Raw genomic sequence first — 11,197 nt, 5'->3', positions numbered from 1 at the left:
AACAGCCGAGAGAGACATGAGAGATGAGGAGGCCAATGCTACAAGATTTGTCTTCACAGACACCGTGAGAACATCCAGCAGATCACCAGGATGTGTGCAGGGAGGGAGTAGAGGAGAACCAGCTCCACTTTCCCCAGCAGTCCCCAACTTTCCCCTGGCCTGTCTCCAGCACTCTGTACACGCCCAGAGGGCTGATTAGATACCAATGGGATTGGAGCCATATGTATACAGTTCTGACATCAAACCAATTTTATACTGGTAAAATTGCTTTGACATCAAGCATGTTCTCTAGATTTGGGCCAGAATATAGGAGATAAGAATGTACAGGAAGCCCTATAGGGCAGAGAACAGACCAGGCCACTGTGATGTGTCAATACATTTCTTTCACAGCTTGTGGTAGAGGTGATACCTTTTATTAGACCAACCAGATTTTTGCAAAAAAATTTCTTTAATTGCAAGCTTTTGGGCACAAGATTCTTCTTCAGGCATAGGAGAAAAGATTGTAAAAGTTCTCTTGGGTAGAAATAAATCTTTTCTCCTATGCCTGAAGGAGGGTGCTTGTGCCCAAACACTTGCAATTAAAGACATTTTTTTTGCAAAAATCTAGTTGGACTTACAAAAGACATCACCTCTACCATGAGTTCTGATTCCCTTTGCCTCTAAACCAATACAGCTACAACCCAGATACATTAATACAGTTTTTGGCAGTCTTAATATCTATGATGACCACTCAGTTTTCTACAGCTGAAGTCCTGGGAGGAAGCAAATAACTGAATGTTTCCAGCTATGCAGTTTCAATATAGCTAACAGAGTTTCTGTTCCAGATTCAATACTACTACTGTTACTATGTGCCACTACAAGAGTCTGCTTATTTGATGTTTCCTGGAGCTGGACATGTACATTTCCAGTGTACTCACCCCAGCTCCCCTGGTAGTAGTAATACTGCAATCTTTGTTTCAATATTGCAGTTTCTCTTCCTACTGCACACAAGTCCTTACCATCTCATGTGCCCAGGAGAGGAGATGGAGACTCAATTTTTTTTCTCGTCTAACTGAGTTGTGGTTGTCCAGGAGATGCTACTGTCATGTTACACAGTTTTTCATATTATAATCTCCATGTCACTACCACTGTCCATCATAATTACAGCTACAGAAAGTGCTGAGCAATCTGTGTGGTGTCTCCTGTGTTTCTTCTTGTGCTTTGTCTTTTTCTGATGCCTAGTTGTTTCTATAGCCTTCCCTTCACAAACTATCTCCCCACTCAGGCTTCTGTTTTTTTCCTTTCTTTTACTTTGTTTTGTTTTGCTGCTTGCTCAGTTTTCTGAAGGGTTCAGACTGATGGCAGCCACTGTACTTTGATGTAGGTTTCTGGTGACCATTTCCTTCCCCTTTAAAAGGGCTTGGTGCATTCTCCTTGTGCACACTCTCCAAGTGGCACATTGTGGGTATCCTTTTTTGCCAGGCTTTTCACATCACTTGCTATCAGTCTCTCCAGAAACCATCCTAGATCTATTACTGGATTGACTCCTTGATCTGTATCTTTCATAGCTTTCATTGTGTCCACTTTGATTTTGTGTATTTGTCCTTTCAGAAAAAACAAGGTAGTCTAAACCCTGGACTAGTTGACTGCCTTGAATAATGAACTCTGGCTTGATTCCTCTTCTGATATAAGGATTTGTAGCCATCTCTGACCATATTCCTACTCTACTTTGGCAACTGTCTCTTCCATAATAATGATCGCTGTCTCTGTTCCTTGATCTACAGCCACTGCTGCAGGACCGTGACTTGCTAACACAGGGGCGGGCAATTATATAAGGAGAAGGGCCTTACCAAGTTTGGGAAATCTGTTGAGGGCTGCATGGGTAGCCCAGCCCCTTGACAGATGTCCCGCCCCCTGTTCACCATCTTGTGACCAGAAGTCCCACCCCCTAACCCCTGACCTTTGCCACCAGAATTCCTTCCCCTTGCCCCCGGAAGTACTCCTCTCAGCAAGGGGTTTTGCCATCTCAGAACCAGAAAAATACCAAATTATATTCTAAAAGAAAGCATCTAGAACATTCATTAATTAGATTTCCAAAAATGTTTTGTCCTGGTTATGTGCTTGTGTAGTGTACATAGAGGTGACTGCACAATAGCTTAAAATGAAGTCTTATCCTTGTATGCTGTGAGGGATGGGTATAGGTTTGTGGAGGACTGTGGAAGTGTGGATATGTGGGGTGTGGGGGAGGGTGTGGGTGTGTCTGTGGGGGGTGGATAGGTGTGGGGGTGTGGGATGAGGGAGCATGTGGGTGGGTGTGGATATGTGGGGTGTGGGTGGGTATGGGGTTTGTGGGGGACTGTCAGGAGGAGGGTGGCTGGGGCGTGTGAGGGAGTGTGGGGGTCTGCATGTATGGCAGTGAAAGCGGGGGTGTGGGTACATGTGTGGTGGGGTGTGTGTGGGACTCACCCTACAAAGGACACACACATGCTCTGTCCCTGCCCCCCACACACACACTCTTCCTGCCTACACACACACACACATACACTGTCCTTGCCCACACACACACATGCTGTCCCTGCCTACACACACACTGTCTCTGCCCCTGTCTACACATACTCTCTCTCTCTCTCTCTCTGCCCCTACCTACACACACACCCCTCCCATACTCCCCAATCCAACAATGCAGCCTGGGGCCACGTGGTGCTGGAGCACTGTGGGGGCAGGAAGGCAGGGAAATGGCTGGGGGTGAGGTGAGACTAGGCTGCTCAGTCCTGCCAGCTCCCTCTGGGTCCAACTGCCCCAGCTTCTGTCATCTTTGACATATTTTGCCCACCCTGATCTAAACCCATAACCGTACAGAAGCTTGGTACACATAGACTGGCCTAAAAGCAGTAGAACTGGTCTAAGATAGCTCTGGATGGATGTGCATTCAAACTTAATTGATTTAGGTTAGACCACTGAATCAAACTTCTGTACCAGATGCCCTATTGATTTAAGTTAGATTGCTGTCCTCTGGCACCCCAAGCTCTTTTGCAGCCCCCCACAACCTTCCCTTGCACTAGCACTTGACCTGCACTTGGCTGCTGTGGTTGAGCACCAGTGGGTCCTGCCCCAAGCTCTTCCAGAGCCAAGTCAGCACAGACCCATTCCACAGTCTCGCTTCCTGCTTCCAGCCATCTGTCAACTACAAGCAGGCAGCAGTGGGGCGGGAGGAAGGAGATGTCTGTGTTCCCTGCACGAGCCTCAGAACCTGAGCACCTGTATCCCCAGACCGTGCCCCCACACCCCATCATGACACAGCCCATGATGTACACACAGACCTGACCCAGAGCCCAGGAAAACCTCTGTGCACAGGCACAGCTGCATGGGCCACAACCCTGGCTCCCATACACCCAGCCAAGGACCCCCTTGCTGCCCCTCATGGGCACATCCCCGCGAACTGCACCCCTGGTTCCTGCACACCACATCTAAGTGGCCAGGCCAGGCACCCTACCACCTGGACTCTAGCATGCACCCACCTTCCCCCTGAGCAAAAGCCAATGCAGGCAGCTCACCTCTGGTGGGCTGGGATAGCAGGGGGCAGAACATCAGGACAGGGCCTGCACTGAGGCAATCCTATGACCTCCACGGTTTGGCCACCTGGGGTGGTGCAAAGTTTTTTGGGCCACAACTACAGGGTCCCTGAATACTAGGGCAAAGGAGTGTGGGGTGGGGAGGGGGGCACTGACCATCCACGGTGGGGCAAGCAGGCAGAGACTGTGGGAGCAGGTGGGGCATGGGCTGACACAACAGGGCGTTGGGAGTGTGTTTGCCCATACCCAGCAGCCAGGCTGGGGTGGCCTGGGCACCTGACTATGCTCAGCAATCTCCAGCAGCCCAGGGAGTCCACAGGGCCTGCTGGGAGTCATGCAGGAGTGCCCCCAACCTGCTGGCCTCACCCAGTGCAGGCAACCTGTGTGCCTCCCCCCCCCCCCCCCCCTTACCAAAGAGCAAGCGTGTTCTGTTCACTATCCATGTAAGCTAGGCCACTTAGAGAAACCCATGTAAGTTAAATTGATTCCTCTTCAGGTTATTTGAACATCTGTACCTGGGGACAGTCATGCTTTCCTAGATGAACTTGTCTCTTAAGTTCTGATCTTCTGTTTCTTTTACTCCTGTTCCTGCTGTCTCTTCTTCCCTTGCTACATTGTTTCTGCTTGTGTCTATGGCTGTAGACAACCAGAAGCTTCACTGTCACTAAAGCTGTGAAACTGGATATACTGGATGTGGTTTCTTCACATCCTCACTTTTCCCCTCAGTGACTGACTTCTCAGAATCAGAGGACAGCTCAACAAGTTTTGATGTTCTCTCAGCTAATGGCTTAACATAACCAACAATGACACAATTGTCTGAAAAAGTATCACTGTCATTGGCTTTGTATTAGCTTGTGACTTTGCTTATGAATCTTTTCAATTTCTAGCAGATTTTTCATCAGAAATTCTTGAAGTATCTGAAGGAAAAGCTATGGCAGCACGAACATGTTCTAAACTGGAATACAGTGGTCCTGGACTTTCATCCTCCCAACAGGCCTCATCAGTACCAGTTGTGGCTGATGATTAAGAGTGGTTTGCTCTAGCATATAAAGGAGCAGGACAATAATAACTGGCATGCCAGTCATATGCTTCTATTTTAAAAGGACATCAGACAAAACTGATTAATTCATGTAAAATGGCCAGTGCAATGGAGCTAAAAAGGCTTTAATTCATCAGTGAAGACCTAACTCCTTAGATCATATCTGGCTACCTTACTCATGATGAGGTGCTGAACAATGTTGACAGAAGAACTCTGGGCACAGAGTAGGACAATTCGTTCACCCTTCAATGGTGGACCTAGCCTGACAAGACAAGCAGGGTTCCCACAGAAAAAAAATCTGCTGAAATGTCTCTATAGCAACTACTATATTGAACACTTATAATATACAAGCCAGAGTGATACAGATCTCTTCAGAAGTCAATATGGCTTGTCCTTGAGAAAAGGATATCCTTTACAGATAAAATGGTATGCAACACTGCCTTGGTAATGTAGTGCGGTAATGAAATCTCTGCCCACCAGAACTAGCAAAAAACCAATTTTCTGAAGACCTTTCTATGTTTTGACTCTCACATAGAAAGAATATGGTAGTGTTAGAGTGATGTTATAGCCACGGTGGTCCAGGAATTATGCAAGAGGCAAGGATTTCTTAGGATGATATATTTTATTGAACCAGCTACAGGGTAGAATTAGACAGGCTTTTGAATACAAGACCTTATTCAGTTGAATGGCTAGGCAGTTTGCAAAGTGGGTAGACAGCTTTTTGACCACTCCTGCATTCAACAAAAGCAAAATCTATGAAAGCAACTATCTAAAGAGTGTATATTGTCACATTTGTATAAACACTCTGGGCACTGTCTGATGCAGCTCACTTGCCAGATGCTCCACAGTAAGCTCTTCAATTGCAGGGGTCATAGTCTCCACATGCACACACACAAAACAAAGATTCAAAGATCAATATGAACTTTGCCAAACTTTTCCTGAATAAAAAGTTATTTGGAAACATAGTAAGCAAATATTTTCTCAAATATAACATGCAGCTTTCCTCAAAAACCAGCTGCTAGAAATTGTTTTGCAAATTACATTTGATAAATATGGTAAGAGCAGATTCCGCTACTTACCATTGGAAACCAAAAGTAAAATCCTCAGCAATCCACAGGGAGCAGAATAATGAACAATCTCAGCTCCCTACCTGCTATTGCTCAGTTACTTACTACAAAGGAATTCATTTTGCTTTTGTTCTGCCTTTCAAAAGCAAGGTGTGTATTATATTCTGGAGTATGTTGTATGCAAGAAAATACAACACTGAGAAAGCTCCATGGGACTGTTTGCTTAAGATGGGTAAATCAGATTCTCAGTACTCAAGTCAGTAGAGCTACCTCGATTTACCCCAGCTCTCAGGCTGGCCTATCAAGTGGCAGAGTATCTATCCAAAGCAGAGCTGTCAAATTCACCTTGGGCCCCAGGCCAAATCCAGGCTGTGGGGCCAACTGCAACCCAGGGAATGATGGGTGCCACTTTGGCCAATGCAGCAGTAGGATTGAAAAGTCTGATGGCAGCAGCAAGTGTCTGGCAGTGGTGAGAGGTCCAGGGGTGGCAAGGAGTCTGGTAGCAGCAACAAATCTGGCAATGGCAGTGTGGGGTCTGATGAAACAAGTTCGAGGGTGACAGTGGTGAGTCAAACTCACCACCAATAGCCATACCTAGCAGGGCTAGCTAGCCCCAGATCCTGTAGCAGGCTATGCTCCCCAGCTTCTGGTGCATGCCAGTAGCTGGGTGGGCTCAATAGAGAACCTCCAGGGGCCATATATTTGACATCCCTGTCCTAAGGCCTTTATTTTTAATTAACAAACATAGTTTTACAGTGATTGTTATTTTGTTCTTCTTGTTCTCTTTCCTGCTTCCTCTTGCTGTTTCCAAGGTCAACAACCTATTTCCCACTGCAAGCCTTCCATCCACAAAGTAATTCAGAGCAGTAAGTGGATGAAATTTAACCAATGAGTCCATTCTCACTGCTTATTGCTACTGTGGGAATCTAGTTGGGACTGGAGGATCTGTTAGTTAGTTTTGCGTATAGTCAGCACACCCTAATTTGAGTGCTACTTAGACTGCTGTTGGTCAGTTGTAGAAAGGTAGCAGGGTGCATGAGAAAAAGTGGGGAAGCAAAAAAAGTGCTTAGGTCTGGTAGCTGGCCAAAAATCGGACTACATTCTCTTTCGGTATTGAGAGGACATGGCTGTTTCAGGAATGCCAGCACTTTTGCATTTGATATTTGTCATGTTATAGCTGACATCAATACTAAATAAATGTATCGTTGGCAATCACTGTAAAATAAACACACTTAATGTGCTGTGTATTTCCGTTTGCATATAACCCATAAACAGGTTTAAAGGTAAAAGAGCACAGCAAGAGCAGCACTGAGATACAACAGCCCTATTTTCAGTTCCTGCACTAGTGCTATAGCAACCAAAAGCAGTAACTGCACGGGAAGTCCTGTTAAACCCTCAGGGCTTTGGGCTATCACATGCGTAGCACAAATTGATTCAGGTAATTCAGCTGCCCCAAACTATCAGGTATTTTTTAACTGGGTAGAAAGTTAAATTTGTATCCTGTCCTGCAGGACAGAAAACATCACATTCCTGCCATAAGGGCAGGAATTTTGTCCAATTTCAAGCTTATTCTTCCAAAACATGGAGTCTTTGCGCCTTCTCAAAGCCAAATGGACTTGTTTTGAACATATCATTTGTCCTAATCCTCTTCCAGAAACATATAAACCATTTTTTTTGCCGAAGCTTTCAAAAAATAGTTCTGTCTGAAGCAGATAGCAGTGCAGGGAAAACTTCAGCTCAGGTCATCTGTAACATAACAGAAGTTCAGTGCACATAAACCAGTTTGAGAATGATTGAAACTGGTTTGAAATAAATCTGGTTGAATGTAGTATCAGATTTAACTGATTTGGCTTAAACTGGTTTAAGCAACATCTGTCCCAGGCCCCTTGCTGGTTTAAGATAAATCAGACTCCTCCAGCATCCTGGCATGCTCTTGGTCTGGTGGGACTCTCTACTCCACAGCAGGGCTGGCCCCTCCCCTCTGCCCTCTAGCCAGAGCAGGGGTAGGGTTTGGCCAGATGCTGGCCTGTCATGGCCCCTGAGACAAATTTCTCCTCCATCCCCTCTCCCCGCCCTCTCTCCTCTGGCAAACCCTCGGGACCACATTTGCTGTTTGGCAGCCCCAGCCATACGTCTGTCCCCTCTCTCCCCTAGAACGCCAGGGCTTTGGCTGCAGTCTATGTGGCTTGCACAGGGCAGGGGAGGGAAGCAAGCAAATCTGTTGCAGATCCAAGCCCTGCTGCAGCTCTGAGCCTAGAGCTAAGACTTGCAGGAGCAGACTGAGAGGTGAAAGTGTTGGCAAAGACCTGACAATCATTTATCAGTGGTCACACATGCTGGAGATTTAGTGAAAAGAAGTTGCACCAAAGACTGCAGAGAGCTACATTTACATTATAAAGCAGAACATGTAAACAAAGCCTTTCTGAATGTCTGGCTGTAAGGAAAAACTCTGCCCTCAGGATTAGTAAAACTAACTCTTGTTTTACTGGTTTACATTTGAAGTTAGACTAAGTTGTGTATGCTGTGTTTTACTGGGCCGTATCTTAGCTTAGGCGAAGATTTTTGGTAGTTCTTTGCTGTATCCTTTGCAAATTGCCATGTTCAATACCTCACTTCAGAGAAATGACTTTTTCCCCATCCCCTGTGGGGCTGATGCCTAGCCACAGCCCCTCCACTCCAGCTGCGAGGGGTGAGAGCCTTGGTCCCGCCCCTTTGGCAGTGGCTGGCAGGCACACTCTAGCGCCCCCTGGCTTTTGACTTGAGCCACTGAAGGCACCTGCCTGCATTTCCTGGTTTAACAGAGCATGTCTGCCAGTAATTAATCAGTTTAAGCTGCATAGCTTAGACTAACCTGCAAAGAGTGAATTAATTCAGGCTTGGGCTTTTTGAATGTCAGTCCCTAGCCATGAGGCAACCCACAGAGAGGTGGAGCTAACAGTTCTGCATAGTGTACAATTACCAGGCCCGGAGCAGCAGAGGGTGGGCAGCGGGCCCGAACCTGGGCCCAGAGTGATGGTGAGGCAGGGGGCAGGGGCCAGATGTGGGGCTCCATCCCCGCCCACCCCCTCATCATTCTTGATGGGCAATTTTCTAGTGTGTATGTATACACACACACACACACACACACACCCCTATTGGAGAAAGGTTGAAGAAGTAAGTATTGAACTTGGGAGTAAGAGATGGTGAGGTTTGTGAAGGTCTTGACATAATTCTGTGCCCCACACATGCACGTTTTTTCTTTGTTGTATAAAGATCCATTTTGCCCCAAGAGTGTAGTTGTCAGCCATCAACTCCATCCTGGTATTCTAGATATCCATTCAGATATTTTGGCTCCATGTCATAGAACTATTTGATACTAAGGACCAAGATATTTGATTTGATACTCTATGGGGTACATTCCACTTGCTTTCTGTACTGGGTGGAGGTTCCTAATTTTTGCTGTCTTCCTACTCAAGTATATCTCCTTGTTGTAGTCCAGTCAAGACATGACAAATGTATGAATAACTAAAGCTTCACTATCATCTACCAGAATGGGAAAGAGTCTGCTAACCAACTGGAGAGGGCAGAAAGTGCTAGTAATAGATGTGAGCTCGGTGGCAAAATGCCACCTCTGTCTCTCCTCAAAAACTCTGCTATGTGACCATTTGGTTTGCATGGTCACTGCAAAGGGCAGACATCCCATGGGCTCTTTAGGTAATCCTGAGTTGTAACCTGAGTTGGATACATTCATGAGGGAGCAGGGCAACCTGCTCCCTCTGCCTACCTGACTGGCATCACATACCTGGGTGAGGGGCTTTGGGCTCCCTATTGTTCTGAGCAATGCCAGTCTACCCGGCAACCAGTGATGCCTTTCAAATTGGTTGGCTGGTAGCCAACAGATGCTGGTCTCCATTGGACCAGGTAAATGAGGTCATAAGGGCTATATAAGTTAAGGACTGCCCAGGAGGAGAAGCAGTAGCCATGAGGAAAACTCAAAGGGAGAAGAGCTGGACCATCTGAAACTTGCTCTCTCTCTTGAAACTCATGATCAATGAACTTCCTGCCTCCAGGGGGAATCTCCACCTGCCTCTGGATGATACTCATAAGCTACCTAAAATCTAACTAAATCTATAGCTTGCTGTGGTGGCAAGGCACCCCCACAGGTTCTCGAGGGGGAAAGAGCAGACCCCGTGGGCCCCAGACCCTGAGAAAAAGCCTCCAGAAGGCCTAACGTACCTCCCGCAGAGCAGCCAGAGCAGGACCCGCGCCCGCGGACGCAACCACGCGAACCGGCATTATGCCGGCTGTTTAATCAGCTGTTTCCGGCGCGGGGAACAGCTGAGCCAGTCCCAGCAGCCATACCAGCCACTGTGGGAAAGTTTAAAAGCCCCACCGGAGCTGGGACGGGGAGAGAGCCGGAGAGAGAGAACACGGGCTGGCAGCTTGTGAGGCAGGCTCCGGCACGGGGAGGAGGTAACCCAGCCTGCGTGGCTCAAGCAGGCAGCACAGGAGAAAGCTTTAAGCCTCTTGCAGGAGGCAGAGCAGGAGCACCTACACAGCCACCGGAAAAAGTGGATACCAAGGAAGCAGGGGAGCTCCCTGCTTATGGTAGGGGAGAGGAGGCATCGGAGACCCCGAGAGGGGGCTGGGATAAGGGAGGCAACCCTGCAGCCCCTTCTTACAGGAATATTTCCTTTGAATTAAAAACTACCCCAAGGGGGGAGAAAGAACACCGGGAACCCGGTAGACAGGTCCCCAGTCGTCACACAGGACCAGAAGACAGCATTAATGCATCACCAACCGGTTGGAGAGTGGACGGGGTGTAGGGGAGGCAGAGCCCCACGGAACATCACATCGGATGATTGTAAATACCACCACCTATCAGGGAGGCCCATCCAGGAAAGATCTCCACTGCAAACCCCTCTTAAAGTAAGTTTAGCATCAAAGTCGTGGCGGGGGAGTTGAGGGGAGGGGCCACACCCCAACAGGCCAGGAGGTAAAAGGGGCACAAGCCTCACACTTGCAGTAACTCAAATGCATGATCAAAGGCTACCCAGCCACCCTGTTTGCTCTATGGGATTTCTCTGATATTACTCTACCCTGTACCCTATTCCAAACTTACTCCTTGTAACCAATAAAGTTCTCCTTTGTCCCTAGCATGGGAGACTTATTGGGAGTGGGTCTAGATTATGCCTTGGGGTCTCCTTGGTTCGGCTGACTAAGGGAGACCACTATTTATGCTTCAGACTGAGAGAAGCACCCCAAGTTCTTGAAATGGGGCGAGTACCCTCAAGGGCTACTAGGCCTGTGTTTCCCAGGGGGCACAGAGCCAGGATCACTCCAGACCCTGGGTGGTGGCAGGATCACTCCAGACCCTGGGTGGTGGTGGCATTACCCACTAGCAGGTGTGCTTCAGGAAGGGGGTTGGCCAGACCCCCAGGGAAGCACTCAGAGCCTGGAAGGTGGTTGGGTGCAGTGAGGTGGGTGGCTTAGCACAGGAGCACCCTGTACTGGCCCATCACAAGCTCAGAATCAGCAAGGCATCCATGAACACTCCTCCC

The 11,197-nt window shown here is 47.8% G+C and overlaps 1 pseudogene; it reads right to left on the bottom strand.

The window, feature by feature from the left end:
• Positions 1-1,099: 1,099 nt before the first annotated feature.
• Positions 1,100-9,932, bottom strand: LOC102573538 (E3 ubiquitin-protein ligase Topors-like; annotated as a pseudogene).
• Between the last annotated feature and the right edge of the window lie 1,265 nt (positions 9,933-11,197).

The sequence above is a fragment of the Alligator mississippiensis genome, chromosome 3 (genome assembly GCF_030867095.1).
Source record: "Alligator mississippiensis isolate rAllMis1 chromosome 3, rAllMis1, whole genome shotgun sequence".
In the NCBI taxonomy this organism is placed as follows: domain Eukaryota; kingdom Metazoa; phylum Chordata; order Crocodylia; family Alligatoridae; genus Alligator; species Alligator mississippiensis.
Note: the sequence above shows the minus strand (reverse complement) of the source record. Positions and strands in the feature narration are given on the sequence as shown.